Source organism: Xiphophorus maculatus, chromosome 17, assembly GCF_002775205.1.
Source record: "Xiphophorus maculatus strain JP 163 A chromosome 17, X_maculatus-5.0-male, whole genome shotgun sequence".
Taxonomy (NCBI): Eukaryota; Metazoa; Chordata; class Actinopteri; order Cyprinodontiformes; family Poeciliidae; genus Xiphophorus; species Xiphophorus maculatus.
The window spans coordinates 16,861,156-16,884,319 of record NC_036459.1 but is presented as its reverse complement, the minus strand read 5'-3'; the positions used below and the strand labels follow the sequence as shown (position 1 = coordinate 16,884,319).

Below are 23,164 nucleotides of genomic sequence, written 5' to 3'. Positions count from 1 at the left end.
TGCCTGGGTCTTTGCTCATTTTTTTCCCGCTTTCTTTTGTCCGTTTAGCAGAGAGACAGTTGATTATAGCATTAAATGGGTATTTTTACATACAGCCAAGTTTAGCGTAACTTATTTCCTTTTAATAAATGGAGTAGTCTAAAAGCAGCTTTTTATATTAGCTTTAAAGTGCCTGACTTAAATATTGTTTTATTTTTAAATAACACCACTGATAGCATGTGTTGAGGAATCTTTCCCTTGTTCAAGGTGTTATTCTTTTAGTACACCTACAACTTGTTACAGATTCTCACTGTATACTTAGCGCTAGCACTGATAAAGCTGCGTAAAAAGCTTTAAGGAAACGATCCCACTTGATATTAAGTCTACAAATGTACATTTAAGTGAAGGAGAAAAAAGTTTTCAACAAAATCCGACAGCACTTCCATCCATCCGTCCATTTTCTACCCTAGTGGGGTCGGGAGGGTTGCTGGTGTCTATCTCCTAACGTTCCGGGCGAGAGGCGGGGGTACACCCTGGACAGGTCACCACTCACCAGTGTGTCGCAGGGCAACACAGAGACAGGACACACAACCGTACACAAACATAGAGTTTTTGGACTGTGGGAGGAAGCCGGAGTACCCGGAGAGAACTCCGTGCAGAGGTTTGTCAGGAATCGAACCCAGGACCTTCTTGCTGCAAGGCAACGGTGCTACCAACTGCACCTACCTGGCCTTATGTAACATTTCTCATTTGAACGAGGTCTGCACGATATGCCGATTTACTAAAACTCATTTGGCCGATAACTGATACCAATACTTTTGTTCATATACCTACTTACTATGAATTATATGACTTTCTCTACTGTGGAATTAAGATACTGCATTATCTTTGTCCGTTTAGCCAGCTACCAAATGCAAATGCTACAAAGGAGGCTGAAAATGATGTAACACGTTCAACTTGCATTAAGTTTAATGTCAAATTTATTCAAAACATTTGCTTTCTCTAAGACAATGTCAACAGTGCAAAATGGATGTGCTGCAGGCATTATTGCCACTCGTTTGTCATATAAAAATACCTTTTATATCGGTGAGTTATTTTGACGGAATGGCCGATATCCAATATTAAATTTTCCAGCTAATATCGGCCCGTGCCGATTTCAAGCAGTTAATGGTCATATTGCTGCTTATTCCTCTGATGTGATAGCTTTACTGTGATTGATCAAAGATTCGAGCTTGATTGCACCTACATTCATCAACTGATGTTCTCTAGTTTCTGTTATTTTCCTTTGAAATACCTGCAGAAAATGTCTCCGTTTTTTCTAGTCAATATTTTTATTGGGATATTTTTGTCCCAACTCAAATACTCCTAGTTGCAACTAAGAAATGTGGGGTTGGAAAGGAAAACTAATTTATCATCAGCATAACAGGAAACTGTAGGGTTGTTTTTGTTTGTTTGTTTGTTAGCGATTAGCACCTTCTGTGGTTCTCTCACGCACCAGCGCGTGCGTTCGTCAACGTGCGTTCGTCAGTGAGCGTCATGGAAACGACGTTAACGTCGGCAACCCTATAAATCGCCCTGACCTTCTGAATTCTTTCCCTTTGCTACGGGACTTTTGAAGGAGACGCCAGAAGGAGCATTAACGCCTCGGACGGTTTGAAACTATCGAGAGTCTGCTTTGCAAAACTCGCGGAAGAAGCACTTGCTGAAAACGCACTCGACGAAGAATCGTGTGGTGGAAGAAGAACTGCCAAAGATGGTTCCTGGCCAGGAGCAGCGCCAGCAGGGCGACCAGCGGGAAGGTTAATATTATTCTTCCACTATTTTAAATAAACGAAAGCGAGATATTAGTAAGATATTAGTGAATTGTTTATTTTGTGTCTCTGTGTGTGTTTTTGAAGAAAGTCTGACTGCTATACAGAAAAAAAGACAATTAGCATTCTTGCTAGCGTAGATCTTTCTTAACTAATGAGCCTTTTTTTGGCAGGAATGTTAAACTGTGGTGTAGTGATTTCAGAAATATATGTATTTTAGTGAATGATAGTCAAATTAGTTGAATTGATGTCAAATTAGTTTGTTCGTGACCGTTATTTTTTGAAAATTGCTCCGATAAACATTCCGTTTCCATGGATACGCTGAATGAAATACATTAGATATATAATATTACTTAAATTGTTTTTGTTTTTGAAAACACGTATTCCCCCCTATTATGGCTTACAATTAAATTGCTTAGTTTTGATACATTTTTAAGAAATGGACATGTTGACTTGTTTTATTTATTTAATTTTTTTTTTTTAGTATAGCCAGGAAATCTAACCTGGATGCATGTCTGGAATGTTAACGCTAATGTTTGGGAATAAATGTAATGCTGGTTTAAAAACCCCCAGTGAAATTTCGACCCAGTTCTTGGAAAACGAGCTTTTTTGACCGTTATTTTTTGAAAAATGCCGTGATAAACACTCAGTATCCATGGATACGCTGAATGAAATACATTAGATGTATAATATTACTTAAATTGTTTCTTTTGTTGTTTTTTTTTAAAAAAAAACAACACGTATTTCCCGCTGTTATGGCTTATAATGAAATTGCTTAGTTTTGATATATTTTTAAGAAATGGACATGTTGACTTGTTTTATTTATTTGAAAAATTTTTTTTTAGCATAGCCAGGAAATCTAACCTGGATGCATGTCTGGAATGTTAACGCTAATGTTTGGGAATAAATGTTATGCTGGTATAAAAAAAACCCCAATGAAATTTCGACCCAGTTCTTGGAAAACGAGCTTTTTTGACCGTTATTTTTTGAAAAATGCCGTGATAAACACTCAGTATCCATGGATACGCTGAATGAAAATAAATACTTAATATTACTTTTTACACTTCTATTTACAAAAACATTTTTGTAAATGTATTTTCCCTATGACAGCCGATTTAATTGTTTAGTTTCATTATTTTTTCAAGATGGTGACCTGTTTTTCTTTTGTTTGTTGGTTTGTTTTTGGATAGCCAGGAACTTTACATGTTGAAATGATTTGAAAAAGCAAAATCAATGCTTTTTAGTCTGAGAGTATCATGTTTGAAGACTTTGGTGTCCAATACTTTGACATTTTGATGATTTCTTTGAAATCTAACTTGTTCTTGACTGTTTTTTAAAAAAAATGCTGTGATAAACATATTTGGTCTCCATGGCAATGACATCAGACTTAAATAGAGGTTTATTAGGACACTCGACAAACGTTCACGTTGATGATGATAAGATAATGGATTGTAGGTGTTGTATATTAATACTAAATATTTGCATTTGTGGATTGTAACATATTTGTGAGATGAATTAATTTGCTTTGTGAGTTATATGAAAATACGAAATTTTGGAAAATGTCAGTAATGCTGACTGTAGTTGTTTTGGTTTGAAAGAAATTTTGGAACCATCAGCTTTTTGAAAAATGTGGTATATGAAGTCTCCATGGATACGTTGATTAAATAACAACACACAACATTATTCTTATAAAAATTCTTTAAAGAACAACCAATGTGTGCCTATTAATTTCACAAAGTCACAAAATAACTTAGTGTATTACTCAAGACCAGAAAAATAGAGTTTTGGTCCATTGCATTTTAGTGATGTATCATTTTCAGAAAGAATTTGAAATGTTAACAATGAATGTTAAAATTCATTAGAGAAACAATTATCTCAATTTGTTGTCTTTAATGATTGAAATGATTGATTGGTACCAAAGGTGAAGCTGCAAGTTTGTTTCTCTGAGTGATAACTGTCCATACATGTTTGATCATTGAGTTTTAGAATACGTATGTTGTTCTTTTTTTATGTAAAAATATGTTTTATTCTGTTTTGCTGTGACTAAAGATGAGCTTTATTTATTCTATTTCTTAATTCATGTTCTTATTATGTAATCACATCTAGTGTAGCAATACCACTGTTAATTAAATCTGATCAAGAAAATTAAAGACATTCTCAAACCTGGGTTAATGTATTTTTGGCCTTTCAGTGTTCTCTTTAAACATTTCTTGGATTTTTCTGAAGGTCTTGATACTGAACTATAGTTTTTTGTTTTCTTTTCCATTCTGTAGCGCTCCCAACAGATGGATCCCCAATATTGGGGGGACATCCAGACAGTGGTAAGGATCTCAGTAAGGTGGTCAAATGTTTTCTTGCAGATGTCAGACGACATTTCACTCACACTTCATATTTCCCTCCCTCTCAGTCTCTGAAGACCAGGGAAGGTCAAGCTATCGTTCACCTCCAGACTCTGTGGACTGTATTACCAGCTCCAGTGAAGTCCAGGTTGGTAATGACTGCACTAGCAGTTGCAGTGGTAGCTGTACTACCAGCTCCATTCTGAGAGTGAACCCTGCTTATGCTGCGTCACAGCTGCTTGAGGTTCGTCCTCCAAGTTTTAAATACATATGTGAAATAGGGATGGTTCAGAAGCCTCAAGAGGGCATTTCTCCCTTGACTTCACTTGAATCCACATGTGGACTTGACAAGCAGGAAGAGCCCATTTTGAGTCCAGAGGATTCCAGACCTATTGGTACCTTGCAACATCACCAGGTAGGTTTGGAAGAGGATGCGGCTGATGTGACATCTGTGACTGGCAACAACAGAAAGAGGACAAAGGGCAGGGGTGATGAAGAGGAGCCCCCTGCCAAAAGGACCAGGGAGAATCTGGCTGAAGATGGCCTCCCCTCCAAGAGAACCAGGAACAGTGGTGCTGAAGAGGAGCTCCCTGCCAAGAGGACCAGGGGAAGTGGTGATGGTGAAGAGGAGCCCTCTGCCAAAAGGACCAGGGAGAATCAAGCTGAAGATGGCCTCCCCTCCAAGAGAACCAGGAACAGTGGTGCTGAAGAGGAGCTCCCCGCCAAGAGGACCAGGGAAAGTGGTGATGGTGAAGAGGAGCCCTCTGCCAAAAGGACCAGGGACAGTAGTGCTGAAGAGGAGCTCCCCACCAAGAGGACCAGGGACAGTGGTGATGAAGAGGAGCTCCCTGCCAAGAAACCTAGGGACAGCATTGCTGAAGAGGAGCTCCCTGCCAAGAGGACCCGGGAAAGTGGTGATGGTGAAGAGGAGCCCTCTGCCAAACGTACCAGGGAGAATCAAGTTGAAGATCACCTTCCCTCCAAGAGAACCAGGGACAGGGTTGATGGTGAAGAGGAGATCCCTGCCAAGAGATCCAGAGACAGCAATGATGAAGAGGAGGACGAGCCCATTCAGTCAACCCCTGTGTTCATTGCTTACCAAAACACAGACCATGAAGATCCCATTCTGTCATCCCCTGTTCTCAGTCCCTCAGGAGGGATGGTGCATGATGATTCTTGTCTGCCATCCCCTGTCTTCAGTTCCTCATCATTGTATGGTGACTTGGATGATCCCATTTTGTCACCCTATGACTTCAGTCCTTCGCCTAAAATGGAATCTGAGGATCCCAGTCTGTCATCCGTTATATTCGGTCCCACATCAATGACATACTTGGAGGATCCCATTTTGTCACCCTGTGACTTCAGTCCTTCACCTAAAATGGAATCTGAGGATCACAGTCTGACATCCATTATATTCGGTCACAATTCAACGACAAACTCGGAGGATCCCATTTTGTCACCCTGTGACTTCAGTCCTTCACCTAAAATGGAATCTGAGGATCACAGTCTGACATCCATTATATTCGGTCACAATTCAACGACAAACTCGGAGGATCCCATTTTGTCACCCTATGACTTCAGTCCTTCACCTAAAATGGAATCTGAGGATCGCAGTCTGACATCCATTATATTCGGTCACAATTCATCGGCAAACTCGGAGGATCCCGTTTTGTCACCAGTCTTCTGTTCTTCCCCTGTCCTTGGTCTTAGTTTCTCACCATCAACATACTCCAGAGAACCACTTTTTTCACCCTGTAACTTGAGTTCCTGGATGTGGTCTAACGAGGACATAGAAGAGGAGCCAATACCTTCAACATCTGACGGAATTACAGGAAGAGAGAGATCCAGACATGTTTGGTTTAGACCTCACTACAACTTGTCTAGTGACTCTGATTAGATTGGGATCTTGAAAAACTGAATACCTACCTGGTACCTGGTAACTAATGGAAGTCACATTAGGACATCATAACTTCGCTATTGTTTTATTAAAGCCAACGGCTTTCTACCAGGACTGAGGATGCCTTAGGTTGCGTCTTGCACCAGGGCTTTTCTTTATCCCGCTGGTAGATTTTGTATTTTAGATGTAAAGAATTCTGGCAGGACTGAGGATGCCTTAGGTAGCGTCTTGCACCGGGGCTTTTCTTTATCCCGCTGCTAGAGTTTGTATTTTGGATGTAAAGAATTCTGGCAGGACTGAGGATGCCTTAGGTAGCGTCTTGCACCGGGGCTTTTCTTTATCCCGCTGCTAGAGTTTGTATTTTAGATGTTAACTATTCTGGCAGGACTGAGGATGCCTTAGGTAGCGTCTTGCACCGGGGCTTTTCTTTATCCCGCTGCTGGATTTTGTATTTTAGATGGTAAGGATTTTAGCTGGACAGGCAATGCAGACTTTTTTGCTGTTTAATCAAATAATGACTCAATGCTGGAGGAGACAAATGCAAAATTCTGAGGAATGAGACCATATTTCTGAACAAAAAACACTAAAAGGAGTCGGACATCGCTGGTGCATAAACAAAAAACACTAAAATGAGTCGGACATCGCTGCTGCATAAACAAAAAACACTAAAATGAGTCGGACATCGCTGCTGCATAAACAAAAAACACTAAAATGAGTCGGACATCGCTGCTGCATAAACAAAAAACACTAAAATGAGTCGGACATCGCTGCTGCATAAACAAAAAACACTAAAATGAGTCGGACATCGCTGGTGCATAAACAAAAAACACTAAAATGAGTCGGACATCGCTGGTGCATAAACAAAAAACACTAAAATGAGTCGGACATCGCTGCTTCATAAACAAAAAACACTAAAATGAGTCGGACATCGCTGCTGCATAAACAAAAAACACTAAAATGAGTCGGACATCGCTGCTGCATAAACAAAAAACACTAAAATGAGTCGGACATCGCTGGTGCATAAACAAAAAACACTAAAATGAGTCGGACATCGCTGGTGCATAAACAAAAAACACTAAAATGAGTCGGACATCGCTGGTGCATAAACAAAAAACACTAAAAGGAGTCGGACATCGCTGGTGCATAAACAATAAATGCTAAAAGTATCGAGACAACGCTTCAGGATTAAAACTAAATCTAAAACAATCTTGCTGAGTAAAAATTAAACATCAAAAAAATTGAGACAACACAGCTCGGGACACTGGAAACAATACAATTGCGACAACACGGCTGCAAATTAAACTATTTAAAATTCAATCAATGTTTCTGTCACCTTCTAATTTTTAAGACATGAAAAAACGGATGGGGACACAATATAACTGGTTGTGCTGTAGTATAAACGGGTCGAAACATCGGTTTTAAATTTGAACACACAGGGCAAAAGGTAAGTATCAGTCCCAGACAGAGCAGCTCGCAGTGAGACTGCTTCTTCCATGATTCTCTTTGTGGTTCTGTTTCTGTTTTGAGGACTTTGAGATCTATCTGTCACTTGAGTTTTCTGTTTCGCTCTTTGTGTTTTCCTCTCTACTCTCCCATGTTCCAGGGTGTCATAGTGGGGCTTCGCCACACGGTGATCTCTAATATTGTAAATTGTTCTCACCTGTTCCTCCACTAATCCAGTCTCCCAGTTTTAATCGTTCAGGTTTTAGCCGATCATCGCTGGATTTTTTCGTCGCTGTCCACGTGGTTCCCGTCCTCCTGGTTTCCTTCTTGTTTTTCATACTGTTGGTAAGTTTTTGCATTCTACATTCACATGACACTTGCTTGCCTCTGGCTGGTGTTCGGGACCATCAGCTTTGCTAAATGAAAATATTAATAGAAATTCACAATTGGTAATTTAGAAAGCGAGTCTTTTCATAACAGCTGGGCCCTGATGACAGAAGGACGATCAGGAATAGAGCAGAGGACCTACTGATGTAAAGGTTACATTCAGTTTTATAAATGGTGAGGACATGATTATGACTTGATCAGAAAGTCTGAATCAGTCATCTGTTATTTAGAATTATTTAGAAATGAAGGAATGTGTGTCTGATCATGTGTTGGTTCATTGCATGACTCAAACAAGACAACAGCCCTGGACCAATCAGGGGAGAGAAGACACAGAGGACAGAGGAGACGAAGAAAATCCTGCTGGAAACCCAGAGAAGTTGTTTCCTGGTGGAACAGGAGGACAGGACACAGAATAAAGAGACACAGATCATGTGAAGTAGGTCCTTCAATAACAAATCAAGCTTTGCCATAGAAGATTATGTTGAAAATTCACCTGTTCACGGGTCAGACGTTGAATTTTAAGGAATTTTAGAAACAGTAAATGGACTGAACTTATATAACGCTTTTCCAATCATTTTGACCACTCAGAACGATTTACACTAGAGTCACATTCACCTATTTACACTCATTAACGCACACACGTTTATACACCGATCGGTAGGCACTTTGGTAGGTTAAGTGCCTTGCCTGGGGCACATCAACATGTGGCAGGAGGAAGCTGGAATCAAACCTAAAACCTTTCGAACGCAACGCAACACAACTACACTACCCACGAAACCCTCAAAGAAAACCCAGAGCTGATTTCTGATCTCAGATTTAAACTTTGCAGATCAATAATGTCTCTGATCATCCCAGGTTGGATCTCCTGAGCCTGTAAACCTCCACCTTCAACACCACCAGTCAAGTGAAGGAAGATAAGAGAACCCAGTTGACAAAAAAAGTAAGAACATTTGTATCTTTCAATATAGCTGAACATTTCAAATATAGCTACGGAGAATTGAGCTGAAAGTTAGAAGCTGTTTTTATCTCCTGTCTATGTATATTTTCCTCTTTAACTCTGTGTTCTTTTCTCTTTTTTCTACGTCAACTCATGTCACATGACATGAGTTGAGCAGCAATTAAGGCAGAAGACCTACTATATCTGCTGATTGACTGGTTGTAACAGGTTGTGGAGAAGGTGAGGACATGATGATGACTTGATCAGAAGGTCTGATTCAATCATCTGTTTAGATAGAAATTAAGAAATGTGTTTCTGATCACGTGTTGGTTCACTAGCATGACTGAAACAAGACAGCAGCGCTGGACCAATCAGGAGAGAGAAGACAGAAGATCCTGCTGACATTCCAGAGATTTAATGAAGAAGAGTTTCCTGATGCAACAGAGGGACATCTGAGGACGGGATGCAGAATAAAGAGACACAGATCATGTGAAGTAGGTCCTTCAATAATCAACCAAGCATTGCCATAGAATCTTATGAACTCATAGAAAACCCAGAGCTGACTTTTGACCCCTGGTTCAAATTCTGCAGATCAATAATGTGTCTGATCATCCCAGGTTGGATCTCCCAAGCCTGTAAACCTCCACCTTCAACACCATCAGTTAGGTGGAGGAAGATAAGAGAACCCAGTTGACAAAAAAAGTAAGAACATTTGTATCTTTCAATATAGCTAAACATTTCAGATATAGCTGCAGAGAGTTGAACTGAAAGTTAAAAGCTGTTTTTATCTGCTGTCTATGTATATTTTTCTTTTTAACTCTGTTGTATTTTCTCTTTATTTCAATTCTACATCAACTCATGTCACATGACTTGAGTTGACCAGCAATTAAAGCAGAAGACCTGCTCCACCTGCTAATCTACTGGTTGTAAAAAATTGTGGAAACGGTGAGGACATGATGATGACTTGATCAGAAAGTCTCCTTCAATCATCTGTTATTTAGACAGAAATGAAGGAATGTGTGTCTGATCATGTGATGATTCTCCAACATTACTGAGATAAGACAACAGGATTGGACCAATCAGGAGAGAGGACTGAGGAGACACAGGAAATCCTGCCAAAATCCCGAGAAGACGTTTCCTGATGGAACAGGAGGACGCCTGAGGACAGAATAAAGAGACACAGATCATGTGAAGTAGGTCCTTCTTGGATCAGACATTGAATATTAAATAATTTTAGAAACATTATAGAAAACATGATCCCAGATTCAGATGCAACAGATCAATAATGTGTCTGATCATCCCAGGTTGGGTCTCCTCAGCCTGTAAACCTCCACCTTCAACTCCACCAGTCAGGAGGAGGAAGATAAGAGAACCCAGTTGACAAAAAAGTAAGAAAACTTATTTTTATCCAGCTAACAATTTTAAATATGGATGAAACAGCGGTCAAATTTCAAAACTGTTCTGTCTTCTGTCCATTCTCTCTAACCCTGTTGTCTTTTCTACATCAACTCATGTCACATGACTTGAGTTGATCAGCAATTAAGGCAGAAGACCTGCTATATCTGCTGATTGACTGGTTGTAACAGGTTGTGGAGAAGGTGAGGACATGATGATGACTTGATCAGAAGGTTTGATTCAATCATCTGTTTAGATAGAAATTAAGAAATGTGTTTCTGATCACGTGTTGGTTCACTAGCATGACTGAAACAAGACAGCAGCGCTGGACCAATCAGGAGAGAGAAGACAGAAAATCCTGCTGACATTCCAGAGATTTAATGAAGAAGAGTTTCCTGATGCAACAGAGGGACATCTGAGGACGGGATGCAGAATAAAGAGACACAGATCATGTGAAGTAGGTCCTTCAATAATCAACCAAGCATTGCCATAGAATCTTATGAACTCATAGAAAACCCAGAGCTGACTTTTGACCCCTGGTTCAAATTCTGCAGATCAATAATGTGTCTGATCATCCCAGGTTGGATCTCCCAAGCCTGTAAACCTCCACCTTCAACACCATCAGTTAGGTGGAGGAAGATAAGAGAACCCAGTTGACAAAAAAAGTAAGAACATTTGTATCTTTCAATATAGCTAAACATTTCAGATATAGCTGCAGAGAGTTGAACTGAAAGTTAAAAGCTGTTTTTATCTGCTGTCTATGTATATTTTTCTTTTTAACTCTGTTGTATTTTCTCTTTATTTCAATTCTACATCAACTCATGTCACATGACTTGAGTTGACCAGCAATTAAAGCAGAAGACCTGCTCCACCTGCTAATCTACTGGTTGTAAAAAATTGTGGAAACGGTGAGGACATGATGATGACTTGATCAGAAAGTCTCCTTCAATCATCTGTTATTTAGACAGAAATGAAGGAATGTGTGTCTGATCATGTGATGATTCTCCAACATTACTGAGATAAGACAACAGGATTGGACCAATCAGGAGAGAGGACTGAGGAGACACAGGAAATCCTGCCAAAATCCCGAGAAGACGTTTCCTGATGGAACAGGAGGACGCCTGAGGACAGAATAAAGAGACACAGATCATGTGAAGTAGGTCCTTCTTGGATCAGACATTGAATATTAAATAATTTTAGAAACATTATAGAAAACATGATCCCAGATTCAGATGCAACAGATCAATAATGTGTCTGATCATCCCAGGTTGGGTCTCCTCAGCCTGTAAACCTCCACCTTCAACTCCACCAGTCAGGAGGAGGAAGATAAGAGAACCCAGTTGACAAAAAAGTAAGAAAACTTATTTTTATCCAGCTAACAATTTTAAATATGGATGAAACAGCGGTCAAATTTCAAAACTGTTCTGTCTTCTGTCCATTCTCTCTAACCCTGTTGTCTTTTCTACATCAACTCATGTCACATGACTTGAGTTGATCAGCAATTAAGGCAGAAGACCTGCTATATCTGCTGATTGACTGGTTGTAACAGGTTGTGGAGAAGGTGAGGACATGATGATGACTTGATCAGAAGGTTTGATTCAATCATCTGTTTAGATAGAAATTAAGAAATGTGTTTCTGATCACGTGTTGGTTCACTAGCATGACTGAAACAAGACAGCAGCGCTGGACCAATCAGGAGAGAGAAGACAGAAAATCCTGCTGACATTCCAGAGATTTAATGAAGAAGAGTTTCCTGATACAACAGAGGGACATCTGAGGACGGGATGCAGAATAAAGAAACACTGATCATGTGAAGTAGGTCCTTCAATAACAAACCAAGCATTGCCATAGAATCTTATGCTGGTGAATTTACCTGTTCATGGGTCAGATGTTGAATATTAAAGAATTTTAGAAACATTATAGAAAACCCAGAGCTGACTTTTGACGCCTGGTTCAGATTCTGCAGATCAATAATGTGTCTGATCATCCCAGGTTGGATCTCCCGAGCCTGTAAACCTCCACCTTCAACACCATCAGTTAGGTGGAGGAAGATAAGAGAACCCAGTTGACAAAAAAAAGTAAGAATATTTATATCTTTCAACATAACTAAACATTTCAGATATTGCTGCAGAGAGTTGAGCTTTAAAAACGGTTTCTATCTGCTCTCTTTGTAAAAAATGTTTTAACTCTGTTGTATTTTCTCTTTATTTCAATTCTACATCAACTCATGTCACATGACTTAAGTTGACCAGCAATTAAAGCAGAAGACCTGCTCCACCTGCTAATCTACTGGTTGTAAAAGATTGTGGAAACGGTGAGGACATGATGATGACTTGATCAGAAAGTCTCCTTCATTCATCTGTTATTTAGACAGAAATGAAGGAATGCGTGTCTGATCATGTGATGATTCTCCAGCATTACTGAGATAAGACAACAGGATTGGACCAATCAGGAGAGAGGACTGAGGAGACACAGAAAATCCTGTTGAAAATCCCGAGATCCCAGGTTGGGTCTCCTCGTATTAGCATCTAACCGGGGCGACCCCAACCATCATTCCGGTGCCAAAGAAACCTCAAGTCACCTCTTTCAACGATTACCGGCCTGTGGCACTGACTCCCATCATGATGAAGTGCTATGAAAGGCTGGTAAAAGAACACATCATGTCCAGACTCCCCTCCACATTCGACCCGTTCCAGTTTGCCTACCGCCGAAACCGCTCCACTGAGGATGCTATGTCCTCCACCCTACACCTGAGCCTGGCTCACCTGGAGGAGAAGAACACTCATGTGCGGATGTTGTTCCTGGACTTCAGCTCAGCATTCAACACAATCATCCCACAGCATCTGGCAGGAAAACTGGGACATCTGGGCTTCAGCACCCCCCTGCGCAACTGGCTGCTAGACTTCCTCACCGACAGACCTCAGTCAGTCCGGATCGGACAACACACCTCCGATGTCATCACCCTCAGCACAGGCTCCCCTCAGGGCTGCGTCCTGAGCCCTCTGCTGTTCACTCTGATGACACACGACTGCGTCCCCAGGTTCGCCACCAACCACATCGTGAAGTTCGCGGACGACACAACGGTGGTGGGCCTCATCAGAGACGACAACGACCTGGACTACAGAGAGGAGGTGGAGCAGCTGGTGGACTGGTGCAGAGACAACAGCCTGATCCTGAACGTTGACAAGACGAAGGAGATGATCGTCGACTTCAGGAAGAACCGGCCCAGCCACGCTCCACTGCTCATCAACAGCTCGGCTGTGGAGGTGGTCAGCAGCACCAAATTCCTGGGGGTGCACATCACTAACGACCTCACCTGGACTGTGAACACCACGTCTCTGGTCAAGAGGGCACAGAAACGTTTTTATTTCCTGGGGAGGATGAGAAGAGCACACCTGCCCCCGCCCATCCTCAAGACGTTCTACAGAAGCACCATAGAGAGCATTCTGACCAGCTGCCTCTCTGCGTGGTGTGGAGGCTGCAGCGCCTCCGACTGGAAGAACGCGAGGAGAGTGGTGCGGACAGCAGAAAGGATCATCGGGGCCCCCCTTCCCTCCATTCAGGACATTTCATCCCAGCGCTGCGTGTCCCGAGGCCGAAACATCGTCAGTGACCCCTCACACCCCACCATGGACTGTTCTCCCTGCTGCCCTCTGGAAAGAGGTTCCGCAGCGTCCGGTGCAGGTCCACCAGGTTCCGAAACAGCTTTTTCCCACTTGCCATCAGACTGCTGAACTCTTAACTGGACTGCACTCAAAAACTGGCCTCCACTTTATACCTTGCACATGTACAGACCTAAATAACTTCCTTTCTACTGTCAGTCCTGCACTTTATATTTTATATTTATATTCATATTTTATACTGTATTTTATTTTATTCTGGAGTAACCTCACAACATTGAAAGCTCAAAACATTGTCCTGAGCCGTATGCAACGGAATTTCGTTCTGTATACACCCTGTGCATGCAAAATGACAATAAAGTCAGTCTAAGTCTCTAAGTCTAATCTTCATTTCTGCGGTGTCAGTAGGATGTGTGACTATACATAGACCTAACAGTCTGTTAGAGATTGGCTTTATTTACTTTGGTGACTGTTTATAGTTTTTAAATAAAACACTGAACATTTTTTGCCTGGGTCTTTGCTCATTTTTTTCCCGCTTTCTTTTGTCCGTTTAGCAAAAGAGAGACAGTTAATTATAGCATTAAATGGGTATTTTTACATACAGCCAATTTTAGCGTAACTTATTTCCTTTTAATAAATGGAGTAGTCTAAAAGCAGCTTTTTATATTAGCTTTACAGTGCCTGACTTAAATATTGTTTTATTTTTAAATAACACCACTGATCGCATGTGTTGAGGAATCTTTCCCTTGTTCAAGGTGTTATTCTTTTAGTACACCTACAACTTGTTACAGATTCTCACTGTATACTTAGCGCTAGCATTGATAAAGCTGCGTCAAAAGCTTTAAGGAAACGATCCCACTTGATATTAAGTCTACAAATGTACATTTAAGTGAAGGAGAAAAAAGTTTTCAACAAAATCCGACAGCACTTCCATCCATCCGTCCATTTTCTACCCTAGTGGGGTCAGGAGGGTTGCTGGTGTCTATCTCCTAACGTTCCGGGCGAGAGGCGGGGGTACACCCTGGACAGGTCACCACTCACCAGTGTGTCGCAGGGCAACACAGAGACAGGACACACAACCGTACACAAACATAGAGTTTTTGAACTGTGGGAGGAAGCCGGAGTACCCGGAGAGAACTCCGTGCAGAGGTTTGTCAGGAATCGAACCCAGGACCTTCTTGCTGCAAGGCTACCAACTGCACCACTGTGTAGCCCCAGACAGCACCTACCTGATCTTATGTAACATTTCTCATTTGAACGAGGTCTGCACAATAAGCCGATTTACTAAAACTCATTTGGCCGATACCAATACCGATATTTTTTTTCATATACCTACTTACTATGAATTATATGATTTTCTCTACTGTGGAATTAAGATACTGCATTATCTTTGTCCGTTTAGCCAGCTACCAAATGCAAATGCTACAAAGGAGGCTGAAGATGATGTAACACGTTCAACTTGCATTAAGTTTAATGTCAAATTTATTCAAGACATTTGCTTTCTCTAAGACAATGTCAACAGTGCAAAATGGATGTGCTGCAGGCATTATTGCCACTCATTTGTCATATAAAAATACGGTTTATATCGGTGAGTTATTTTGACGGAATGGCCGATATCCAATATTAAATTTTCTAGCTAATATCGGCCGTGCCGATAATGTTGTGCATCCTTAATTTGAACATTAGGGGTGCTAAGAAGACTCTTACTATTCATTAACAAAGAATAAAAATGGCACCTTTCCATATGTTCATTCGAATAATATGCCACTACAAAAAAAATAGATTAATTGCTACTTATTCCAGTACATTGTCCTCCATGTGTTGGTGATGAAGAGCATGGTGTCACGGAGTGCGGGTGTGAGGTGGTGAGGCAGACGCTGTAGACCCAGATGAGATGAATAATAGAAATTTAATGATGAAAATAGGCTCAAATAAATACCAAAAGTCCAAAAACCTGGCAGCACAGTTGAGCAGAAGGCTAGGGCTCAGCACTGGTAGCAACAGGCTACACGAATGGACAAGATCACATTGACCACGACAAGGACCCGACGAGGAACAAGGAACACAGGTGGAGTTAAATACACGGGAGGGTAATCACAGAACGAGACACACCTGGGAACAATCAAAGGGAGGACAGGACAACGAAGAGACTCAAGGACAAGGAAAACTCTAAATAAACACAGAAAAACACAGATCCTGACACATGGGCACAAAGACATGTCATTGCTTGTTGGTTGTTGATGCTTTTCGCACCTGGAAATATTTACAAGTGTTTATTTTTTCTTCTGCAAGAATAGAAAACATGGAGCAGCTCTCGTTTAGAGACATTTAAATCATAGGCCATGTAATAAACCTTATAATTTGATACAATACCTGACTCATGCATCTGAAGTCTCTTTCCTCTTGGCTAAATCTCTCAACATGGAGTTCTTGCTGATCTGGAAATCTGCTCCCTTGGGCCTGATAATCTTGGCAGAGAATTTTAGCTCTGACTACATAGAGAAGGTAATGATTTCAAGCAGTTAATGGTCATATTGCTGCTTATTCCTCTGATGTGATAGCTTTACTGTGATTGATCAAAGATTCGAGCTTGATTGCACCTACATTCATCAACTGATGTTCTCTAGTTTCTGTTATTTTCCTTTGAAATACCTGCAGAAAATGTCTCCGTTTTTTCTAGTCAATATTTTTATTGGGATATTTTTGTCCCAACTCAAATACTCCTAGTTGCAACTAAGAAATGTGGGGTTGGAAAGGAAAACTAATTTATCATCAGCATAACAGGAAACTGTAGGGTTGTTTTTGTTTGTTTGTTTGTTAGCGATTAGCACCTTCTGTGGTTCTCTCACGCACCAGCGCGTGCGTTCGTCAACGTGCGTTCGTCAGTGAGCGTCATGGAAACGACGTTAACGTCGGCAACCCTATAAATCGCCCTGACCTTCTGAATTCTTTCCCTTTGCTACGGGACTTTTGAAGGAGACGCCAGAAGGAGCATTAACGCCTCGGACGGTTTGAAACTATCGAGAGTCTGCTTTGCAAAACTCGCGGAAGAAGCACTTGCTGAAAACGCACTCGACGAAGAATCGTGTGGTGGAAGAAGAACTGCCAAAGATGGTTCCTGGCCAGGAGCAGCGCCAGCAGGGTGACCAGCGGGAAGGTTAATATTATTCTTCCACTATTTTAAATAAACGAAAGCGAGTTATTAGTAAGATATTAGTGAATTGTTTATTTTGTGTCTCTGTGTGTGTTTTTGAAGAAAGTCTGACTGCTATACAGAAAAAAAGACAATTAGCATTCTTGCTAGCGTAGATCTTTCTTAAGTAATGAGCCTTTTTTTTGGCAGGAATGTTAAACTGTGGTGTAGTGATTTAAGAAATATATGTATTTTAGTGAATGATAGTCAAATTAGTTGAATTGATGTCAAATTAGTGGAAAATTAACTTGTTCGTGACTGTTATTTTTTGAAAATTGCTCCGATAAACATTCCGTTTCCATGGATACGCTGAATGAAATACATTAGATATATAATATTACTTAAATTGTTTTTGTTTTGAAAACACGTATTCCCCCCTATTATGGCTTACAATTAAATTGCTTAGTTTTGATACATTTTTAAGAAATGGACATGTTGACTTGTTTTATTTATTTAAATTTTTTTTTTTAGTATAGCCAGGAAATCTAACCTGGATGCATGTCTGGAATGTTAACGCTAATGTTTGGGAATAAATGTAATGCTGGTTTAAAAACCCCCAGTGAAATTTCGACCCAGTTCTTAGAAAACGAGCTTTTTTGACCGTTATTTTTTGAAAAATGCCGTGATAAACACTCAGTATCCATGGATACGCTGAATGAAATACATTAGATGTATAATATTACTTAAATTGTTTCTTTTGTTGTTTTTTTTAAAAAAAAAAAAAACACGTATTTCCCGCTGTTATGGCTTATAATGAAATTGCTTAGTTTTGATACATTTTTAAGAAATGGACATGTTGACTTGTTTTATTTATTTGAAATTTTTTTTTTTAGCATAGCCAGGAAATCTAACCTGGATGCATGTCTGGAATGTTAACGCTAATGTTTGGGAATAAATGTTATGCTGGTATAAAAAAAACCCCAATGAAATTTCGACCCAGTTCTTGGAAAACGAGCTTTTTTGACCGTTATTTTTTGAAAAATGCCGTGATAAACACTCAGTATCCATGGATACGCTGAATGAAAATAAATACTTAATATTACTTTTTACACTTCTATTTACAAAAACATTTTTGTAAATGTATTTTCCCTATGACAGCCGATTTAATTGTTTAGTTTCATTATTTTTTCAAGATGGTGACCTGTTTTTCTTTTGTTTGTTGGTTTGTTTTTGGATAGCCAGGAACTTTACATGTTGAAATGATTTGAAAAAGCAAAATCAATGCTTTTTAGTCTGAGAGAATCATGTTTGAAGACTTTGGTGTCCAATACTTTGACATTTTGATGATTTCTTTGAAATCTAACTTGTTCTTGACTGTTTTTTAAAAAAAAATGCTGTGATAAACATATTTGGTCTCCATGGCAATGACATCAGACTTAAATAGAGGTTTATTAGGACACTCGACAAACGTTCACATTGATGATGATAAGATAATGGATTGTAGGTGTTGTATATTAATACTAAATATTTGCATTTGTGGATTGTATCATATTTGTGAGATGAATTAATTTGCTTTGTGAGTTATATGAAAATACAAAATTTTGGAAAATGTCAGTAATGCTGACTGTAGTTGTTTTGGTTTGAAAGAAATTTTGGAACCATCAGCTTTTTGAAAAATGTGGTATATGAAGTCTCCATGGATACGTTGATTAAATAACAACACACAACATTATTCTTATAAAAATTCTTTAAAGAATAACCAATGTGTGCCTATTAATTTCACAAAGTCACAAAATAACTTAGTGTATTACTCAAGACCAGAAAAATAGAGTTTTGGTCCATTGCATTTTAGTGATGTATCATTTTCAGAAAGAATTTGAAATGTTAACAATGAATGTTAAAATTCATTAGAGAAACAATTATCTCAATTTGTTGTCTTTAATGATTGAAATGATTGATTGGTACCAAAGGTGAAGCTGCAAGTTTGTTTCTCTGAGTGATAACTGTCCATACATGTTTGATCATTGAGTTTTAGAATACGTATGTTGTTCTTTTTTTATGTAAAAATATGTTTTATTCTGTTTTGCTGTGACTAAAGATGAGCTTTATTTATTCTATTTCTTAATTCATGTTCTTATTATGTAATCACATCTAGTGTAGCAATACCACTGTTAATTAAATCTGATGAAGAAAATTAAAGACATTCTCAAACCTGGGTTAATGTATTTTTGGCCTTTCAGTGTTCTCTTTAAACATTTCTTGGATTTTTGGGAAGGTCTTGATACTGAACTATAGTTTTTTGTTTTCTTTTCCATTCTGTAGCGCTCCCAACAGATGGATCCCCAATATTGGGGGGACATCCAGACAGTGGTAAGGATCTCAGTAAGGTGGTCAAATGTTTTCTTGCAGATGCCAGACGACATTTCACTCACACTTCATATTTCCCTCCCTCTCAGTCTCTGAAGACCAGGGAAGGTCAAGCTATCGTTCACCTCCAGACTCTGTGGACTGTATTACCAGCTCCAGTGAAGTCCAGGTTGGTAATGACTGCACTAGCAGTTGCAGTGGTAGCTGTACTACCAGCTCCATTCTGAGAGTGAACCCTGCTTATGCTGCGTCACAGCTGCTTGAGGTTCGTCCTCCAAGTTTTAAATACATATGTGAAATAGGGATGGTTCAGAAGCCTCAAGAGGGCATTTCTCCCTTGACTTCACTTGAATCCACATGTGGACTTGACAAGCAGGAAGAGCCCATTTTGAGTCCAGAGGATTCCAGACCTATTGGTACCTTGCAACATCACCAGGTAGGTTTGGAAGAGGATGCGGCTGATGTGACATCTGTGACTGGCAACAACAGAAAGAGGACAAAGGGCAGGGGTGATGAAGAGGAGCCCCCTGCCAAAAGGACCAGGGAGAATCTGGCTGAAGATGGCCTCCCCTCCAAGAGAACCAGGAACAGTGGTGCTGAAGAGGAGCTCCCCGCCAAGGGGACCAGGGAAAGTGGTGATGGTGAAGAGGAGCCCTCTGCCAAAAGGACCAGGGACAGTAGTGATGAAGAGGAGCTCCCCACCAAGAGGACCAGGGACAGTGGTGATGAAGAGGAGCTCCCTGCCAAGAAACCTAGGGACAGCATTGCTGAAGAGGAGCTCCCTGCCAAGAGGACCCGGGAAAGTGGTGATGGTGAAGAGGAGCCCTCTGCCAAACGTACCAGGGAGAATCAAGTTGAAGATCACCTTCCCTCCAAGAGAACCAGGGACAGGGTTGATGGTGAAGAGGAGATCCCTGCCAAGAGATCCAGAGACAGCAATGATGAAGAGGAGGACGAGCCCATTCAGTCAACCCCTGTGTTCATTGCTTACCAAAACACAGACCATGAAGATCCCATTCTGTCATCCCCTGTTCTCAGTCCCTCAGGAGGGATGGTGCATGATGATTCTTGTCTGCCATCCCCTGTCTTCAGTTCCTCCTCATTGTATGGTGACTTGGATGATCCCATTTTGTCACCCTATGACTTCAGTCCTTCGCCTAAAATGGAATCTGAGGATCCCAGTCTGTCATCCGTTATATTCGGTCCCACATCAATGACATACTTGGAGGATCCCATTTTGTCACCCTGTGACTTCAGTCCTTCACCTAAAATGGAATCTGAGGATCACAGTCTGACATCCATTATATTCGGTCACAATTCAACGACAAACTCGGAGGATCCCATTTTGTCACCCTGTGACTTCAGTCCTTCACCTAAAATGGAATCTGAGGATCACAGTCTGACATCCATTATATTCGGTCACAATTCAACGACAAACTCGGAGGATCCCATTTTGTCACCCTATGACTTCAGTCCTTCACCTAAAATGGAATCTGAGGATCGCAGTCTGACATCCATTATATTCGGTCACAATTCATCGACAAACTCGGAGGATCCCGTTTTGTCACCAGTCTTCTGTTCTTCCCCTGTCCTTGGTCTTTGTCTCTCACCATCAACATACTCCAGAGAACCACTTTTTTCACCCTGTAACTTGAGTTCCTGGATGTGGTCTAACGAGGACATAGAAGAGGACCCAATACCTTCAACATCTGACGGAATTACAGGAAGAGAGAGATCCAGACATGTTTGGTTTAGACCTCACTACAACTTGTCTAGTGACTCTGATTAGATTGGGATCTTGAAAAACTGAATACCTACCTGGTACCTGGTAACTAATGGAAGTCACATTAGGACATCATAACTTCGCTATTGTTTTATTAAAGCCAACGGCTTTCTACCAGGACTGAGGATGCCTTAGGTTGCGTCTTGCACCAGGGCTTTTCTTTATCCCGCTGGTAGATTTTGTATTTTAGATGTAAAGAATTCTGGCAGGACTGAGGATGCCTTAGGTAGCGTCTTGCACCGGGGCTTTTCTTTATCCCGCTGCTAGAGTTTGTATTTTGGATGTAAAGAATTCTGGCAGGACTGAGGATGCCTTAGGTAGCGTCTTGCACCGGGGCTTTTCTTTATCCCGCTGCTGGATTTTGTATTTTAGATGGTAAGGATTTTAGCTGGACAGGCAATGCAGACTTTTTTGCTGTTTAATCAAATAATGACTCAATGCTGGAGGAGACAAATGCAAAATTCTGAGGAATGAGACCATATTTCTGAACAAAAAACACTAAAAGGAGTCGGACATCGCTGGTGCATAAACAACAAAACACTAAAAGGAGTCGGACATCGCTGCTGCATAAACAAAAAACACTAAAATGAGTCGGACATCGCTGCTGCATAAACAAAAAACACTAAAAGGAGTCGGACATCGCTGGTGCATAAACAATAAATGCTAAAAGTATCGAGACAACGCTTCAGGATTAAAACTAAATCTAAAACAATCTTGCTGAGTAAAAATTAAACATCAAAAAAATTGAGACAACACAGCTCGGGACACTGGAAACAATACAATTGCGACAACACGGCTGCAAATTAAACTATTTAAAATTCAATCAACGTTTCTGTCACCTTCTAATTTTTAAGACATGAAAAAACGGATGGGGACACAATATAACTGGTTGTGCTGTAGTATAAACGGGTCGAAACATCGGTTTTAAATTTGAACACACAGGGCAAAAGGTAAGTATCAGTCCCAGACAGAGCAGCTCGCAGTGAGACTGCTTCTTCCATGATTCTCTTTGTGGTTCTGTTTCTGTTTTGAGGACTTTGAGATCTATCTGTCACTTGAGTTTTCTGTTTCGCTCTTTGTGTTTTCCTCTCTACTCTCCCATGTTCCAGGGTGTCATAGTGGGGCTTCGCCACACGGTGATCTCTAATATTGTAAATTGTTCTCACCTGTTCCTCCACTAATCCAGTCTCCCAGTTTTAATCGTTCAGGTTTTAGCCGATCATCGCTGGATTTTTTCGTCGCTGTCCACGTGGTTCCCGTCCTCCTGGTTTCCTTCTTGTTTTTCATACTGTTGGTAAGTTTTCGCATTCTACATTCACATGACACTTGCTTGCCTCTGGCTGGTGTTCGGGACCATCAGCTTTGCTAAATGAAAATATTAATAGAAATTCACAATTGGTAATTTAGAAAGCGAGTCTTTTCATAACAGCCGGGCCCTGATGACAGAAGGACGATCAGGAATAGAGCAGAGGACCTACTGATGTAAAGGTTACATTCAGTTTTATAAATGGTGAGGACATGATTATGACTTGATCAGAAAGTCTGAATCTGTTATTTAGAATTATTTAGAAATGAAGGAATGTGTGTCTGATCATGTGTTGGTTCATTGCATGACTCAAACAAGACAACAGCCCTGAACCAATCAGGGGAGAGAAGACACAGAGGACAGAGGAGACGAAGAAAATCCTGCTGGAAACCCAGAGAAGTTGTTTCCTGGTGGAACAGGAGGACAGGACACAGAATAAAGAGACACAGATAATGTGAAGTAGGTCCTTCAATAACAAATCAAGCTTTGCCATAGAAGATTATGTTGAAAATTCACCTGTTCACGGGTCAGACGTTGAATTTTAAGGAATTTTAGAAACAGTAAATGGACTGAACTTATATAACGCTTTTCCAATCATTTTGACCACTCAGAACGATTTACACTAGAGTCACATTCACCTATTTACACTCATTAACGCACACACGTTTATACACCGATCGGTAGGCACTTTGGTAGGTTAAGTGCCTTGCCTGGGGCACATCAACATGTGGCAGGAGGAAGCTGGAATCAAACCTCAAACCTTTCGA

At 40.5% G+C, this 23,164-nt stretch overlaps 1 long non-coding RNA gene across 1 annotated transcript; it reads left to right on the top strand.

Annotated features, from left to right (window-relative positions):
* The first annotated feature begins 12,231 nt into the window (after positions 1-12,231).
* Positions 12,232-12,759, top strand: LOC111611810. The gene is made up of 3 exons (XR_002754243.1): positions 12,232-12,266; positions 12,433-12,502; positions 12,604-12,759. It is a non-coding gene; the product is annotated as an uncharacterized LOC111611810 (long non-coding RNA).
* The last annotated feature ends 10,405 nt before the right edge of the window (positions 12,760-23,164 follow it).